General features: G+C 41.3%; 1 protein-coding gene and 1 pseudogene across 6 annotated transcripts in view; one reads left to right on the top strand and one right to left on the bottom strand.

Moving 5' to 3' along the window:
* IMMP2L (inner mitochondrial membrane peptidase subunit 2) overlaps positions 1 to 19,131 on the top strand; it is an 848,028-nt gene that overhangs the window by 148,391 nt on the left and 680,506 nt on the right. The gene's annotated exons all lie outside the window — the stretch shown is intronic.
* LOC112929858 (platelet-activating factor acetylhydrolase IB subunit alpha1 pseudogene) lies at positions 15,651 to 16,312 on the bottom strand (annotated as a pseudogene).

The following is a 19,131-nucleotide window of genomic DNA, read 5'->3' as shown; positions in this document are numbered from 1 at the left end:
GTTCCCGAACACAATGGACAACAAAGTATAAGTCTGACTGATACTGTGTTTGAGTTAAATCTTGCCTATTACCTGGTGCAAACTTGAGGAAGGAAGAGGGAAGGGAAGGAGAAATGGAAGGTTTTTGTTTTGTTTTGTGTTTTTTTAAAAGATAATGCAAGAGGAGCACTTTTAAGGGCTAGAAACTGCAATATCTAGCATAGTATTAGTATATCTAATAATAGTTGCAGAGAGCTATGACTTGTAGTCTGTGGGAGAAAAAGGAAAAAGAGTTATTAATGCATTGTTTTATGATAGAGAGTTGGTCTTTGTTCCTAGTTCCTGGCACAGAGCACCTAAAATCCTTGGAATTTTCTGAGTGATAAAGGTAATATGAGCATCTTTTGTTTTAATGAGGCAATTCTTGGTGGGCCCCTAGATAGCTTCAGGTGGGCCTGGTCACCAGAAATAGCAAGTCTTGACTGGAAACTTACAACTTTCAGCCATTACAGAACCTGTGGGGAAGGGACTAGAGATTGAGTATATCACCAATAGCCAATGCTTTAGTCAGCTATGCTTAGGTAATGAAACCTCCATAAAAATCCCTAAATGACAAGGCTCAGAGAGCTTGTGAGTTACACCCATGTGCTAGGAAGGTGCATACTACACCTCCAAGGGAACAGAAACCCATGTGTTTGGGAGCCTTCCAGACCTTGCCCCATGACCCTTCTTCATCCGACTATCCATTTGTACTCCTTGTAATTAACCAGTAATAGTTATGAAAAAAAATTTCAGAGTTTTTTGAGCCATTCTGGCAGCTTATTGGATCTAAAAGTGTGGGATTGGGGAACCCCCTGGCTTTGTAGGCAAGTTGGATGGAGGGTCTTATGACTGATGTCTGGAGTGGTCAGTCGTGGGAGACTGAGCCCTTGAACCTGTGGAGTCTAATGCTAACTCTGGAGTTTGTATCAGAATTGAATTGAATTGTAAGATACCCAGTTGTAGTCAGAGTTCATTGGTGTCAGAAGTGATGTGAATAAAAGCAGCTCAAGCATAATTTGGAGAAGCACGGAGTTAAAGGCCAGAGAATTGGAGGCAGAAGTAAGGATATAGTAAGTTGATGGGAAGTGAGTTCAGTGAAGGCTGAGGAAGTAAAATTGATAGACTAGAGCAAGCAGTAGTCTGATAAGGTACCTTAGGATCTAAATCTACAAATGCTGGACCCATGGTGGAACTTTTTTTTTTTTGGTTGCTCTTGTACATTTTCAGTGGGCAGGGAAGGGACATCAGCCATTAAAATGTCACTAAACTAGGAAAAAAAAAAAAGGCTTGAGTCGCCTAGGTAAACATTTTCCTGGTTAGCCAATATATCTATTGACAGAGGTGTTTAAAAGGATTAGAAATGTGTCCAGTTAAGCAATTGCCCATGTGACTCCGGGGCTAGGAATACCTTCCCATCCAGGCCACCTTGGGTAGCAGATGACCAAAGACAAAGTATGGTTTGTTGGCCCGATCTGCTGGATACGAGTGAAATCAGGTGGATAATGAAGAATCCATATCTGCAAAGCAAGGAGAGGACAGGGAAGCATGCAGGGGAAGAATGCCTTTTAAGCCTTCACCGCCAGCCAGGAGGAATTAGCCTGTGATTGACGCTGTCCGAATTGCAGGTCAGGGACAAGGGGGCTGTGCTCAGTGCCATCCCTAAAGAGGGGGAATCCCACCTGGAGAAGGGAAGCAAATCAGAGAGTCGTGCGTTTGTATAACTAACACGAAGGAATTCTATCTGGGCTTCCTTGAACTCATATGTTTGTCTCACCAATTTGTTTGTTTGTCATTTTTTGTTGTAAGGCTAGAGTTTTTTCCTTTCAACAGCTTGGAGTTTTTGCATAGTCAGTATTGAATAAAGCACAGACACAGTGCATTGTCTACAATTTGCAGTTTGGATTATTAAGAACAAAAATTTAAGACACAAAGCAATCTGAGTGTACAATATTTTTAGATATGAATAATTGTTTCCTTAGTTGTCCGAAGTCTAGTTTTGTTCAATTTGATTTCTTCGTATTCTTTTTTGTGACTCATTTTTATCAGATCTTTGCATTGTAGTTATTGTAGTTATTTTTCTTAGATACAATAATTCTTCCATTCTTGCACTTATATTTCATCAGATTGTGAACAATTTATGTCATTGTAGTGAGGACAGTTGGTAATAAGTGTGAGAACAAAACATTACTCTCGGTGAGTATACAGCTTGGGGTGTAGAAAGAGGACCATGTGCTTAGTAGACTGTCCAACAGAGTGTGCTGCCCCAGGGCATCAGTGTGCACGTTTCACAGGGGAAATGGGGAGTTTTGGCTCACTGGGTATCCGATGAGATCTGTGGCAGTATTTGTGATGGTCCTAAACCCTCCAGCTCCTTTGTTTCTAGGCTTTGTAGAGATTCGGAGGTCTTTTGAGACTCTTTCATTTATATATTAATCATAAACCATATTTTTAATTATTACTAAAAATGAACATAATGGAATATATTAGTAGTTGGAGCTGGTATTAAAGGAGATAATAGACTTTCAAATCAAACTTGTAAGAATTCTCAAATTCATGAGTAAATTTTCAAATGATAATTGAATGTATTTTGGCAGTAATGGTAGGGAGTAATATTACAAATTGATCATTGAGATCTGTCTTTTAAACTTATCCTATAATTAGAGTTTTACTCTTCATATTTCTGTGTGTATAAATTTGTCTGTGTTTGCTTTGTTTTAAAATGTGATACTAAAAATACACAGAAATTGAAATTTAGTCCCACTGCAGTCCCATAATCTCCTCCTATTTTGTTCTGTTGCTAAGCCAGAAATTCACATTTACTAGATTATTATCTATTGCCATGGAAATCGTTTTGTTATATTTCAATTTCACTACAGGAACAAGCAGCAGGAGCTAATGGACCATAAGAGGGAAATTTGTTGTTTAAATAATGATTATCTTTTATATTTGGCTAACATGAAAAGGGGAAAGTACAATTCTTTTGTCACACAGCATGAGAAGGTAAATGGATGAGAGTTAGAGGCAGAATTCACCTTAAGAAAATTTACAGCTGTCTTGTGAGCAGAAATAATATGACCCACTCACAAGGCAGAACTGTTAAAGGTGTCCATACCAAGCTATGTTTCATCAAAGAACAAAGGAAGTCCTTGTCGTAGGCTGGGCTCCCCAGAGGTGAACACTGACACGGAGTTTGGTGTGCAAGATGTGTGTAGGGGGTTGTGTGCTGTGGCTGGAAAGGGAAGCTGCAGGATTGGCCAAAAAAGAAAAAAAAAGAGGCAAACTGCCTGGCAGGCCTGATGAAATTCAGGTAGTATTCCTTGAGGGTTGCCTCTTGTGGCCCCTGCTCTGTCGTGGGCTGTGGGAGGCCCCCGGGGGGGGGCTCCTGTCTACAGCTGCAGGAGATTGAATTCTCTGGATCTGGAGCCCGCCTCCTGACCATACTCCCTGCACACAGCAGTGAGCCAGTGTGTCCTTGAAGGCTCATCAGGGAGACACATCTGTCTATATCCATCTTTTTCTCCTATGAGTATCAGGGATATCCTGCAGTTTTATCCTTATGGTATTTATAATTCTCAGTATACATCACCTTTAATCAGGCAAGTGTTCACATTTTTTAGACATATTGACGATAAAAAACCTTTAAAAGGTTTTTTTAAAAACCAATGTCCTTATTTGGTTTAAGTGTTTTTTGAATTATGTAGGTTGTATTTTGCCTCTAGCCACAGCATATCCTTTTTTTAAAAATTCAGAGCAGATTGTGGCCCTTCATAGAAAGTTGGCTTTTCTTAATAGTATATGAACATTTATAAACAGACATTTTTTTAAAAACTTTTAATTTTACGATGATTTCAAACTCAGAGAAACATTTCAAGAATAGGACAAAGAGCCAGCGTATGTTCTTCACTCACATTCCCCTGTTACTAGTATTTTACTACAGTTGCCTTGTCATATTATCATTTTTTTTTCTCTCTCTCTTTCTCCCTTATTTTTTACCCTGATACATTATAATTTTGAAGATTTTTCTTTTTCTTTTTTTTTTTTTTTTGACTTGAGAGTAAAAATTGCAGACATGATACCTGAGTATTCCTTTGGTACTTCAAGGAGTATTACCTAAAATTAAGGACGTTGTCCCACATAAACCCAATAAATATTGAAATTATGTTACCATCTAATCCATAGATCTTGTTCACAACTCACCAGTTGTCCCAGTGATGTTCTTTATGAGTCCAGAATCCAAGATCACACTCTATGTTTATTTGGCTGGTTTTCTGGTCTTTTTCAATATGGAACTGTTCCTTAGTCTTCTCTCATCTTTCATAATCTTGATATTTTGGAAGAGTTCAGCCAAGTATTGCATCTCTACTTGGCTTTATCTGATGTTTCCTCATGAATGGGTGCAGATGTATTTTGGGCAGGATTACCATAGCAGTGATGCTGTGTTCTTAGTACATTCATCATGTTAAAACGTGGTCAGGCTTATCTTATACTTTTTTTGTTCCAGCCTTGGAATCACTAAGGAATTCTGGTTCCTTTTAATGGAGAATGACATTTAGACACATAGAAACCAAGGTCTGGATTCATTCCTGCTAAGTCTTCCCAGGGAATGAAATGAGGAAATACGGGTTTTATACACTATCTACGTACATATGTCAGTATCTGTAGATTGATTGATCTATCTATCTAAAGAATATGTTCACACTGATACCACCTTTTTTTTACTTGTAGTTTCCTCTCCACCATTGAAAAACCTAGCTCCCCCAAACCTCAACTGTATACCTGTTTCCTCATTTCCCCCTATATATAACCAGTCTCTCAGCTCTGTGGGTCACAACCTTGGCTTGGCTCTACTATCCCCAACCAGCTGATTGATAATTTGGTTTTGGCTTTGCTGGCCATGCCTACTACTTGCTCAGTCTCAACAAGGGGAAAGGGCCCAGATACTCTTCATATTTCCTTTTCTTCTTCTTATTTTTCTGTGGATATAAAGTGTTGCAGTGACTCTGAAAAAGATTCAACTGAGGAGGTAGTTTTTGGTATGCGTTATATCATAGAAGACATTCCTAAATTAAAAATGGGATTCTCTAATAGTTTAGTCATTTCTTTTTTTTTGTTTGTTTTTTTTCAAAATTATTACTCTTCTAAGATGTGAATGACAGGATTTTAGTGCTTAGCTTAAGATTCTGTTATGGACAATAATAATAGCACTGGGATATGTGCTAGCTATTCCTGACATTAAATATAGTTTCTGAATAAGAAACCATTTATATCGTTAAGGCAGATCTCTCTTTGGTTTCTTTTGGATTTATTTCTTGGCCATTCAATAAGTGATAGCTATTAGCAAAGACAGTTTTTGTTGAGCCTTGTTTATTGGTTTGCAATAATGAGAACAGTTGAGTCTGATAATTTTGTGCTTTTATTTTCAAGTAACAAAGTGTTCTTATTTTGTGAAGATACTAAGGAAAGGCAGTTTAAAAGCTAGCTTTAAAGGATCCGTAGCTTTGAGAGGTTATAATTTAGAATGGAGGCATGGTGGTCAGAGGAAATGAGCCAAAGTTAAAAGCCTTTTCTGTGCCATTGAATCTGTAACCATCCTCAAAGTACTCTGCACTTTATGTCACAAAAAAGCCTCAAATCCCATGGGTAAATGTTATCTGCAGGAACCTCATCATTTCTGAAAACAGTTCTTTTATTCTTAGAGTGTTTGAACAAGAAATACAAATAATAGTATTTTCTTCTCTTTTTGCAGGACAACATATGGATATAGGGGTTCTTATGCTATTTTTGAATAAGTGCTTTGTGATACAAAGAGCAAAACCAAATTGAAAATTAATGGATGGTGAGACAGAAACTTCAGGTGTTGGGTAAATCTCTTTTGCCTCCTTTCTGACAGGGCGAGGCTACCAATTTTTCTCATCTTTTCTTGTGCAGTTTTATGCTTGATTTTCTTTGGAAGATAAAATACAGTTACTTGTCAGCCAAAAGTTTATGGCATAGACACTTTTGCAAATCGCTTTAAAGGTAGATCTTGATTGTATATAACCTGTAAGGAGCACACAGGGTATGGGTGAAGCATTTGGTGAGCAGTAAATGTGATTTTACAGAGGAGAGGAGTGAGTGAAGGCCGGCTTCGTTCTTGTGCTTTAAATATGTTCACATTTTCTCATGAGTCTTTTATGACTTCTGCTGTTCTCTTTGGACGTAACTTTAGTTGCCTCTTATCCCATCCCTCATTTCTTTTACTCTGCCTCTCTCCCTGATACAAACTCACTCACACACAAATACACACACCTTCACACTTCACACCTTCACACTTGAATTTAAGTAGTTGGTATGCCTCCGGCTGGAGGCTGCACAGTGCCAATGTCTATGATTGTGTGTTTGTATATATGTATGTGTATTTACACACATGGGGACCATTTTCAAATAGTTGACCACTGAAATTACTTGACTTATTGTAGGTATGCAGCTCACGTTTGTTAAGTGAATGAATCAATGAGTCCAAAATGACAAGTGATATTAAGGACTGAAGCGAGCAGGCAAAAGAATGGGCAGAGTCTCATGGAGACATCATTTCTGCTACGAAGATTTGTTTGTTGTAGAGATGGCTACTCCAGAATGATCTAGTACTTATATGGAGCAGTCGTTAGGTTGAGTCAGCTGCTTTACCCCACCTCTCTGAACTGACATTTATTTCTGACTGACAGAAGGTAATTAATTGAACTGTACAGATGCTTCCCTGGAATGGGTAAATCATGCCTTAGATGCGAAGACCAGTGATCTGTGTATGGGACAGATATGTGTACTTTTCCTTCCTTTTCTGATTGCAGCTCATTTTATGTCTTGTGACAGCCAAGTAACTCAGAGTGGAGCAAAATGACTTTTGTATGACAGAAAACCATAGCAAACCATGCAGGACATTTGCCTTTAAAAACAACAATAAAAGGATCAAACATTCTCTAGTTACCATTTTAACATTTTACAGTTTGGAGTGGTACTGTTAGTCCTGTCAATGAAAATTACCACTTGGCATCTTTTTGGAGTATCTAAATGTGTGGTCAGGGACCCACTTGGGCACAAGATAGTGCTATGAGCCCTGTTCACGATTTTCTGAACTACTTCCTAATGTGCCTGAAATGCTGAGAGCAGGGCACTGCTTCCCCTGCTACTTTTTTGAATGTCAGTATCTTCCTTTTTTTTCTCTGTATAGTTATTTTTATTCCATTGTGTGGCAGCAATGCAGTTCCCCCCTGTTATTTATTTTTTTTTAATTAATTTTTATTGGTGTTCAATTTACCAACATACAGAAAAACACCCAGTGCTCATCCCGTCAAGTGTCCACCTCAGTGCCCGTCACCCATTCCCCTCCAACACCCGCCCTCCTCCCCCTCCACCACCCCTAGTTCGTTTCCCCGAGTTAGGAGTCTTTATGTTCTGTCTCCCTTCCTGATATTTCCCAACATTTCTTCTCCCTTCCTTTATATTCCCTTTCACTATTATTCATATTCCCCAAATGAATGAGAACATACTCTGTTTGTCCTTCTCCGAGTGACTTATTTCACTCAGCATAATACCCTCCAGTTCCATCCACGTTGAAGCAAATGGTGGGTATTTGTCGTTTCTAATTGCTGAGTAATATTCCATTGTATACATAAACCACATCTTCTTTATCCATTCATCTTTCGATGGACACCGAGGCTCCTTCCACAGTTTGGCTATTGTGGCCATTGCTGATAGAAACATCGGGGTGCAGGTGTCCCGACGTTTCATTGCATCTGAATCTTTGGGGTAAATCCCCAACAGTGCAATTGCTGGGTCGTAGGGCAGGTCTATTTTTAACTCTTTGAGGAACCTCCACACAGTTTTCCAGAGTGGCTGCACCAGTTCACATTCCCACCAACAGTGTAAGAGGGTTCCCTTTTCTCCGCATCCTCTCCAACATTTGTTGTTTCCTGCCTTGTTAATTTTCCCCATTCTCACTGGTGTGAGGTGGTATCTCATTGTGGTTTTGATTTGTATTTCCCTGATGGCAAGTGATGCAGAGCATTTTCTCATGTGCTTGTTGGCCATGTCCATGTCTTCCTCTGTGAGATTTCTCTTCATGTCTTTTGCCCATTTCATGATTGGATTGTTTGTTTCTTTGGTGTTGAGTTTAATAAGTTCTTTATAGATTTTGGAAACTAGCCCTTTATCTGATAGGTCATTTGCAAATATCTTCTCCCATTCTGTAGGTTGTCTTTTAGTTTTGTTGACTGTATCCTTTGCTGTGCAAAAGCTTCTTATCTTGATGAAGTCCCAATAGTTCATTTTTGCTTTTGTTTCTTTTGCCTTTGTGGATGTATCTTGCAAGAAATTACTGTGGCCAAGTTCAAAAAGGGTGTTGCCTGTGTTCTCCTCTAGGATTTTGATGGACTCTTGTCTCACATTTAGATCTCTCATCCATTTTGAGTTTATCTTTGTGTATGGTGAAAGAGAGTGGTCCAGTTTCATTCTTCTGCATGTGGATGTCCAATTTTCCCAGCACCATTTATTGAAGAGACTGTCTTTCTTCCAATGGATAGTCTTTCCTCCTTTATCGAATATTAGATGACCATACATTTCAGGGTCCATTTCTGGGTTCTCTATTCTGTTCCATTGATCTATGTGTCTGTTTTTGTGCCAGTACCACACTGTCTTGATGACCACAGCTTTGTAGTACAACCTGAAATCTGGCATTGTGATGCCCCCAGCTATGGTTTTCTTTTTTAAAATTCCCCTGGCTATACGGGGTCTTTTCTGATTCCACACAAATCTTAAAATAATTTGTTCTAACTCTCTGAAGAAAGTCCATGGTATTTTGATAGGGATTGCATTAAACGTGTAAATTGCCCTGGGTAACATTGACATTTTTACAATATTAATTCTGCCAATCCATGAGCATGGAATATTTTTCCATCTCTTTGTGTCTTCCTCAATTTCTTTCAGAAGTGTTCTATAGTTTTTAGGGTATAGATCTTTTACCTCTTTGGTTAGGTTTATTCCTAGGTATCTTATGCTTTTGGGTGCAATTGTAAATGGGATTGAGTCCTTAATTTCTCTTTCTTCAGTCTCATTGTTAGTGTATAGAAATGCCATTGATTTCTGGGCATTGATTTTGTATCCTGCCACGCTACCAAATTGCTGTATGAGTTCTAGCAATCTTGGGGTGGAGGCTTTTGGGTTTTCTATGTAGAGTATCATGTCATCGGCGAAGAGGGAGAGTTTGACTTCTTCTTTGCCAATTTGAATGCCTTTAATGTCTTTTTGTTGTCTGATTGCTGAGGCGAGGACTTCCAGAACTATGTTGAACAGCAGTGGTGAGAGTGGACATCCCTGTCTTGTTCCTGATCTTAGGGGAAAGGCTCCCAGTGCTTCCCCATTGAGAATGATATTTGCTGTGGGCTTTTCGTAGATGGCTTTTAAGATGTCGAGGAAAGTTCCCTCTATCCCAACACTCTGAAGGGTTTTGATCAGGAATGGATGCTGGATTTTGTCAAATGCTTTCTCTGCATCTAATGAGAGGATCATATGGTTCTTGGTTTTTCTCTTGCTGATATGATGAATCACATTGATGGTTTTACGAGTGTTGAACCAGCCTTGTGTCCCAGGGATAAATCCTACTTGGTCATGGTGAATAATTTTCTTAATGTGTTGTTGGATCCTATTGGCTAGTATCTTGTTGAGAATTTTTGCATCCATGTTCATCAGGGATATTGGTCTGTAATTCTCCTTTTTGGTGGGGTCTTTGTCTGGTTTTGGAATTAAGGTGATGCTGGCCTCGTAGAACGAATTTGGAAGTACTCCATCTCTTTCTATCTTTCCAAACAGCTTTAGTAGAATAGGTATGATTTCTTCTTTAAACGTTTGATAGAATTCCCCTGGGAAGCCATCTGGCCCTGGACTCTTGTGTCTTGGGAGGTTTTTGATGACTGCTTCAATTTCCTCCCTGGTTATTGGCCTGTTCAGGTTTTCTATTTCTTCCTGCTCCAGTTTTGGTAGTTTGTGGCTTTCCAGGAATGCGTCCATTTCTTCTAGATTTCCTAATTTATTGGCGTACAGCTGTTCATATGTTTTTAAAATCGTTTGTATTTCCTTGGTGTTGGTAGTGATCTCTCCTTTCTCATTCATGATTTTATTAATTTGAGTCTTCTCTCTCTTCTTTTTAATAAGGTTGGCTAATGGTTTATCTATCTTATTAATTCTTTCAAAGAACCAACTCCTGGTTCTGTTGATCTGTTCCACAGTTCTTTTGGTCTCGATATCATTGAGTTCTGCTCGAATTTTAAATAACTGTCTTCTTCTGCTGGGGGTGGGGTCTATTTGTTGCTTTTTCTCTAGTTCCTTTATGTGTAAGGTGAGCTTTTGAATTTGAGATCTTTCCAGTTTTTGAATGGATGCTTGTATTGCGATGTATTTCCCCCTCAGGACTGCTTTTGCTGTATCCCAAAGATTTTGAACGGTTGTATCTTCATTCTCATTAGTTTCCATGAATCTTTTTAATTCTTCCTTAATTTCCTGGTTGACCTTTTCATCTTTTAGCAGGATGGTCCTTAACCTCCACGGGTTTGTGGTCCTTCCATACTTCTTGTTGTGATTAAGTTCTAATTTCAAGGCATTATGGTCTGAGAATATACAGGGGACTATCCCGATCTTTTGGTATCGGTTCAGACCCGATTTGTGACCCAGTATGTGGTCTATTCTGGAGAAAGTTCCATGTGCACTTGAGAAGAATGTGTATTCAGTTGAGCTTGGATGTAAAGTTCTGTAGATATCTGTGAAATCCATCTGGTCCAGTGTAGCATTTAAAGCTCTCGTTTCTTTGGAGATGTTGTGCTTAGAAGACCTATCCAGGGTAGAAAGAGCTAGATTGAAGTCACCAAGTATAAGTGTATTATTATCAAGGTATTTCTTCAGTTTGGTTATTAATTGGTTTAAATATTTGGCCGCTCCCACATTCGGGGCATATATATTGAGGATTGTTAAGTCCTCTTGTTGGATAGATCCTTTGAGTATGAGATAGTGTCCCTCTTCATCTCTCACTATAGTCTTTGGGGTAAATTTTAATTTATCTGATATAAGGATGGCAACCCCTGCTTTCTTTTGAGGACCATTTGAATGGTAAATGGTTCTCCAACCTCTTATTTTCAGGTTGTAGGTGTCCTTCTGTCTAAAATGAGTCTCTTGTAGACAGCAAATAGATGGGTCCTGCTTTTTTATCCAGTCTGAAACCCTGCGCCTTTTGATGGGGTCATTAAGCCCGTTCACATTCAGAGTTACTACTGATAGATATGAGTTTAGTGTCATCATATCTATTCAGTCCTTGTTTTTGTGGATTGTTCCACTAAACTTCTTCTTAAAGGGGAATTTTAAGAGTCCCCTTTAAAATTTCTTGCAGAGCTGGTTTGGAGGTTACATATTCTTTCAGTTGCTGTCTGTCTTGGAAGCTCTTTATCTCTCCTTCCATTTTGAATGAAAGCCTTGCTGGATAAAGTATTCTTGGTTGCATGTTCTTTTCATTTAGGACCCTGAATATATCCTGCCAGCCCTTTCTGGCCTGCCAGGTCTCTGTGGAGAGGTCTGCTGTTACCCTAATATTCCTCCCCATAAAAGTCAGGGACTTTTTTTCTCTTGCTGCTTTAAGGATTTTCTCCTTATCTTTGGAATTTGCAAGCTTCACTATTAAATGTCGAGGTGTTGAACGGTTTTTGTTGATTTTAGGGGGGGATCTCTCTATTTCCTGGATCTGAATGCCTGTTTCCCTTCCCAGATTCGGAAAGTTTTCAGCTATGATTTGTTCAAATACATATTCTGGCCCTCTGTCCCTTTCGGCGCCCTCAGGAACCCCAATTAAACGTAGGTTTTTCTTCCTCAGGCTGTCATTTATTTCCCTTAATCTATCCTCATGGTCTTTTAATTGCTTGTCTCTTTTTTCCTCAGTTTCCCTCTTTGCCATCAACTTGTCTTCTATGTCACTCACTCGTTCTTCCACCTCGTTAACCCTCGTCGTTAGGACTTCTAGCTTGGATTGCATCTCATTTAATTGATTTTTAATTTCTGTCTGATTGGATCTAAATTCTGCAGTCATGAAGTCTCTTGAGTCCTTTATGGTTTTTTTCTAGAGCCACCAGTAGCTGTAAAATAGTGCTTCTGAATTGGCTTTCTGACATTGAATTGTAATCCATATTTTGTAACTCTGTGGGAGAGTGGGCTGTTTCTGATTCTTTTTTTTGAGGTGAGGTTTTCCTTCTAGTCATTTTGCTCAGTGCAGAGTGGCCAAAAACAAGTTGTATTGGGAAAAGGAGAAAAAGAGAGAGAAGGAAAGAAAAGAGAAAAAGAAAAAAGAGAAAGAGGAAAAAAAAAGGGGGAAAAAGAGAAGAAAAAGAAAGAAAAAGAAAGAAAGGAGATAAAAGAAAAAAAAGGGGGGGGTGGGGCGGGGTAAGCAATCAGAAATCAAGAAGAAAGAAAGAGAAAAAAAAAAAAAAGCACAAAACAAAACAAACAAATAAAAAAAAAACACAAAAAAAAAACCAAAAACAAAAACAAAAAAAACCAAAAGCAAAAACCACGGGGAGTATCTTCCGATTCTGTGTACTTTAAGTCCCTTGACTTCCCTTGGAACTGGTCCGTCTCGCTGGTCTTCTGGGGGAGGGGCCTGCTGTGCTGATTCTCAGGTGTTAGCACTTGGGGGAGCTGCTCTGCCCCTGCCTGGTGCAGGGCTCAGTGGGGTTGTTCATCCCGTGAGGCCCCAGGAGGAAGCCACAGTGGCGGGGGCAGCTCTGGGACCCTGGGGTCAGCTCCCGCAGTAGCACCGGGTCTCTCCGGCTGCAGGGTCTGGGGGCTCCCGGGCGGGGCCGCTGATCTGCTCAGTTCCAGGCAGGAGCGTCCTTGCTGTCCTGGGCCCTCCCGGCCTCTGCCTGTCCCGGGGGAGGCCGGATCCTGGGCTGTGTCCCGGCGCCCTGTGCTCCGCGGCCTGCGCTGTTGGATTCGCGCTCCCGCCCCGCAGCCCCCTCCGCGGAGCCGCCGCCCGAGCCCCTCCGAGCTGTTCCCGGAGCTGCGCCGCCCCCTCCGCGGAGCTTCTTCCTCCGCCCGAGCCGCCGCCGCCGCCGCCGCCGAGCTGTTCCCGGAGCCCCGCAGCCCCCTCCGCGGAGCCGCCGCCCGAGCCCCTCCGAGCTGTTCCCGGAGCCGCGCAGCCCCCTCCGCGGAGCCGCCGCCCGAGCCCCTCCGAGCTGCTCCGGGTCCCGCCGAGCGCTGCAGCCCTTAGGGAGCTCGGCGCACTCTCGGGGGCGCAGTTCCTCTGTTACTGTCCCCGGGAGCCCGAGGGCATCCCCGCCTTTCTGGGGATCCTGCTCCAATTCCCCGGGAGGCCTTTCCGCGGGGAAGGTTGGTGCAGCTCCTGCTCCTCCGGGACGGGGCTCTCCTGTCCTGGGGACACTCGCCCCGGCCTCAGCCCGGCTCCTCGGGGCCCCTCCCCCTTGGAGGCCTTTTGTTCCTTTATTTCTTTTTCCCCGTCTGTCTTCCTACCTTGATAGAAGCGCGAACTCTTCTCACTGTAGCGTTCCAGCTGGTCTCTCTTTAAATCTCAGGCCGAATTCGTAGATTTTCAGGATGATTGGATGGTTTTCTAGGTAATTTGTTGAGGACAGGTGACCTGGAGACCCTACTCCTCCGCCATCTTGCCCCTCCCCCCCAGTTCCCCCCTGTTAAAAGGGATCTCTCACCCTGCCAGTAGAGTGATCCCCTTCTCTCTCTGTTGGTTAATGAGAGGAAAAAGCGCAATCTTGCTAGTGAGGAGTGTCCACTTCAAATTCACTGAAACCATTTTCTTCTGTTCATTACTAAGACCTCCAAGACTACTAAGTCCAAATTTCAGGAACGAAAAAATTCTTCAAGTGGGTTATTAGATATGATAGAGAACTCAATGAAAATGCATGCATGTGTACACCAAAAGATGAACGCAGGTTGTTCATAGCAGCACTTCTCCTAATAGCCCCAGATGGAAACACCTCTAATGTCTATCAACAGTACAGTGAATAAATTGTGGCTTAGTCATTAAATGTGGTATAATCACTCATTGTATAGCCGTAGAAACAAATGAACAACTGGTCCAGGTAAGAACATAGATGAATCTCAATGATGTTAAAAGAAGCCAAACACACACACACACAAATATGTTATGCATTCAATTTGTATAAAGGTTAACCATTGGCAAACCTCATTTTTGGTTTTAGAAACCAGGATAGTGATTAGCTTTGGGAAGGAAGAAGAATGATAACTAAGAAGGGGAAGATTTCTGTTGTAGTTATTGATGTGGGTGGTGGTTACCTAGTCATCTTCACTTTGTGATAAGTCGTGGCAAATAATTATATTTGTTCCGCATGTGTTATGCTTCCATTAAAAACTTATTTAAAAATTGATGTAATTGCCCTCTTGTATGTAATTTCTACTTTATCTGGATGCTTTAAAGGTGCTTTATTTGTCTTAGTTTTATGTTTGACTATAGCATGCATAGGTGTGATTTTCATTGTAATTTTCCTACTGTGGTTCACTGAGCTTTGTGAATCTGTAATTTCATGCTTTTCACCAAATTTAGAAAACATACTGCCAATACATTTTTTTGATTAGAGTTAAAGGAAATAGAGGGAGCACTCTCACCTCCACTTTATACCTTCTGGAAAAGATGGCACTATATATGCATTACTGGTTTTAAGCATATACTTCATTTTATAGCAGCATCTCAAATTTGCAGGTTACTGCCTGCCAGCTGGCCCCATAAACTGAACCAGTTTTCCAGTTTGTTCTAAGTTCTTGTCTAGCTTGTCAACTCCTAAGCCACTAACGATTAACCAATGTATACCCTGACCTCAGGCCATGCCTCCTAACTAAAGTTCTACCCAGTGGAAGGGCCACTAATGAGTGGTGGTGTTATACAGTGACCACTTACACCTAGCTTTTGCCAGCTCAATAGAGATCCTTTTGTGAAAGAAAAAGACCTACCCTTTTTTCTCTTCCATTAACTGGCCAGAGAAAACTTCTTATGATGCCAATTTATATGGATTGAAGAAGTGCTGAAGGATTAGGGGCAGGGACTCTAGTAGTCTGAGTCATCTGTTCATTCAGCTTAATTGTGGCCATGTTCCCAGTCTTCTGGAGAATGGATGGCTGTTGGGCCCAGATAGTTGTATGGTTTGGTGAAAAAGATAACACCAGTTTATGATGGTAGTTTGATTATTCATATAGTCACTTGATGTCCTGTCATCTGGTGTTCTAGCTCTAGCAGGTACCAGTAGCAAATCAGGAGAACAATCTTAATAAGGTCCCCAAGAACCACATGTGATTAGCACTGACACATTGGATTATGATACTGACTGTGCAGTTGTACAGCAGCCGTTTCTAAAGGCACTTTCTGGTTACATGCTTTATCTCATAGGACACAATATCCTTTCTGCTGGCCTGCAGTGTCTACAGATGTAAGAGGCCCAATGTGAAATTGAGATTCCAAAGAGGACCTGGCTATTCCTGTGGCTCTGCAGTCTATGGCTCTTTCTCTTCTCTGTCTCCTCTTCCTCTTCCTTCTTCTTCTTAAATGAGAATTTAATGTTGGAGAAGGAGGATGTTTAGGGGTTAGCCTCTGGCAATGGGATACCCTGCCCTAGTCTTGGGCCAGCATATGCAGAAGCAGGGAGTGCCAGTCCCAGTGGACAGCTGTGTAGCCCAGATGGTTCAGATGCAGGTATTCGTACATGCCATGGTGACTTATGGTACCATCTAAGTGCACAAAGCCAGAGTTGGCATCTAGGAAGTGGGCCTGTGGGTGGCCAGCCAGTGCTGCCTGGACCAGCTCATTCATCTATCAGTTTTTCTCATGAAGTGGGTTAGGGTACTGGCCCTGGGAAACAAGTCCAGCACCAAACACTCGGGCCTGGGGCTGCTGTTGGTTCACCAGTTACACGATGGTCTTGATGCCGCCAGTCACTTGCTCCACTGTGTGCCTGTGGTGGTTAGTACCCACCCAGACCCCTATAATCTTGGGTTGGATTTGTTCCAGCTCCCCATTCTCCACTTACCAAAGCACATGCTATGTGCTATCATTGCCAATGCCACAGTTAAGTGCATGCAGAGGCGAAAAGAGCTCCTGCCAGATCCTGCACTGGTACATTAGCTGAACCCAGGAGTCTCCAATGAACAGTACTTCATGTTCCATATCTTTGCTGTCAGATATGAACCAATGGTTCAGGGATATTCAGCCTCTGTCACCTTGCACATCCCATACCAGCATGGACTTGTCAGTGCATTCTCCTCTTCACTTTTCTTGGCATGGCAACTCGTGCAGGATCCAACATCTTCTTTTAAGGCAACTTGCTATATTTGAAGGAACATAAAAGCAGTAGAAACCCAAGATTTGGGTAATAGTTCAGATTAGAACACCAACCACTTGGCTCTCTTCCTCTCTGTTCATGTCTCTGCTTAAATGTCATTTTTGCCTTTGAGGCCTTCTTTGGCCATCTAATTCAAAACCCCTATTTCCTAACTACCTTGCTTTATTTTCCCAGCAGTACCATTTGACTGCTGTATATTTTATTTATTTTATTATCTGTCTTTCTCATTAAAAAGAAGCTCCATGAGAACAGAATTGCTTACATCCAGTGCATTGCATATAGAAAGTATTTATTTGGGGTGCCTCAGTTGATTAAACATCCAACTCTTTATTTTGGCTCAGGTCAAGGTCTCAGGGTTGTGAGATCAAGCCCCGTGTCAGGCTGCATGCTGGGCATGGAGCCTGCTTAAGAGTCTCTCTCCCTCTGCCCCTCCCCCCCAAGAAAGTATTTATTTCATATTTTCTGGTGAATAAGGTCCTAACAGAACTCAACCAAATCATCTGAGTCTTCATTTCCTCAAGTGTAAAATGGAAGTATTTAGAAGTACTCTGTGTGTTGTCATGTACTTTATAAGGGACTTTCCCATTACTAATAATCAAGTTAGAAATTCATTATTTATTAAGCATAATCTATGTACTTCCTAGCATATTTTAACTGGTTAAAAAATATGTGTATGAAGTACTCTTCCTGAAATTCTGGGATACAAACCCCAGCTGCTGGCTGTCTTTGGGGCCTTAGGCCCATGGACTGCTTCATGACTCATTTTCACTGCCTGTGCATCTTCCTTCTAGCCTGGCAATTTAAGAGTTCTCATAGCTCCAGGCCAAAACAGTGATTAGATGAGGAGTCAAAAGATTGCTCCTTAGGTTCTTCTGGTCTGGTCAGTAAGATTAGTTTGGATTGGTTATCCATGATAAAATATCCTTCTAGGTCTCCTTTCCTTTTTCCTTTCTTTTTCTTTGTTTAATTTTTTCTTCTTCCAAAAAAAGAGGGAGGGTGCTAATTAAGGGCTCCTGAGCCCAGTTGCTCCCTACAAAGTGCTGTGGGAATTCAGGGGAAGGAGAGATGAATTGTGGCATAGAGCAGGGACCAGCCTGGATGGACTGCTCAAGTCGGGGATACACAGCTGAATGTTTCAAACTCCATCTGATTTACTAGGGGAGATACAATTGAATAACTAATTAAGGACTTCATAGAGACATAAGCAAGGCCTATGAGAACATAGATAAGGCAGTGATACTTAAATCTAACTGGAGGGTTCAGGGAGGACTCCCTTGAGAAGGTGACATATGAGATAGATATTCATGGACTTGAACATGTTGAAAGCAGAAAGAGAGAGGATTTCAGGAGAGTCAGACTGAGGAAAAGAAAAATGACAAAGAGGCAGAAAAACTTTGTGTAAATTTTAGTTTCCCTTTTGCTAAGGGCTTTTGAGTTAAGGGAGTTTCAGGGTAAGATTTTGATATCTTAATTATCCTCTTTTACCCTTTCTGCCTTCTGTGTTTTCTGGACTGAAGAATGGATTTATAAAAAGGTATAGGAGCCAGCAGGGAAATAAAGTGCTTCTTCAAAGCTGGTGGAATTTTTGATAATCTTCAGTGTCTGGCTTTTCCAGTAAGCATTGTTGAACCATGAGGCTTTGGGTTTGGAGGCTTCTCTGCATTTCCAGTGAGGTTCAATTTCCCTTACCTCTTCAGGTTCCAGTGGAGAAATTGGAGCAGAGAGGGGATGAGGAGCTCTAGGTCTGATTTTTTTTTTTTTAATCATAAAATGATCATGACCTCTCTGCTTGGGGTTCCAGACCCTGCGTAGGCACTCATGCTTACTACCCCAAACCAGAAACTTTAAGAGTAGAGGAGATGGAATTGTGGGTTTCAGTCTTTAGGGCACAGTAAGGAACTCCACGACATGGCTGAAACTGTGGCTCAATGTGATAGCTGTGACTCTTCCCTTGGGAAGGAGCTAGTGAGGGTTTATGTGGAGAGAAGGAAGGTTCTGTCCCACCCCCTCCACTCCAGGTACACAGAGGTGGAAATCCTAGAGGGACATAAGCACTCCTCGACCCAAGACAAGTTAGCCCACATTTTCTCCCTCCTTTCTCTTTGAGACTAATGATAGTCACTTCTTACAGGGTTGTGTTTTGTTTTGTTTTTGTATTAGAGCATAGAAAATCATGGGTCATGGAGTAGACAGATGTTGACTTGCCCTTAATGTGATAAATCTGTGTCTTTGGCTTTAGAACATTTGCTGTAAGTATGGATCAGATCCTTGGAACCCTAGAACCACATTTGTAGTTACCTATAACCAAAGGAGCCTGGTGATGACTTTATAGCCTGGGTAATATTTTAATACAGAAAGAGTCTTTACTTGCATCTGAATTGATTGTCATCTCTTTAGCCACATTCACTTCCATCTTTGTGGAAGAGCTGCTCTTTCTCCTGTTCAAAGTTGCCTGTGCTCCTGTGTTCCAGGTCTTCTCTTTCCCCAGCAACTTTGGCTTTTGTTCCATTAATTATTTCTTGCCTTTTGAACTATCCCCCTGCCTTGATTGCTTTTCTGAGCTTTTGAACATGTTCAAGTCTCTCCCGAGTCAAAGCACAAAGATGGAAGCACCTTACACCCTCCCTTAATTATGTGCTCACTGCTTGATCATTCTTTTATTCACAAGTAAGTTTTTAGAAACAGGTGTCTCTACCTGGCCTCTCCACTTCCTTGCTTC

Source organism: Vulpes vulpes, chromosome 7 (genome assembly GCF_048418805.1).
Source record: "Vulpes vulpes isolate BD-2025 chromosome 7, VulVul3, whole genome shotgun sequence".
Taxonomy (NCBI): Eukaryota; Metazoa; Chordata; class Mammalia; order Carnivora; family Canidae; genus Vulpes; species Vulpes vulpes.
This window is presented reverse-complemented; position numbering and strand designations above follow the sequence as displayed.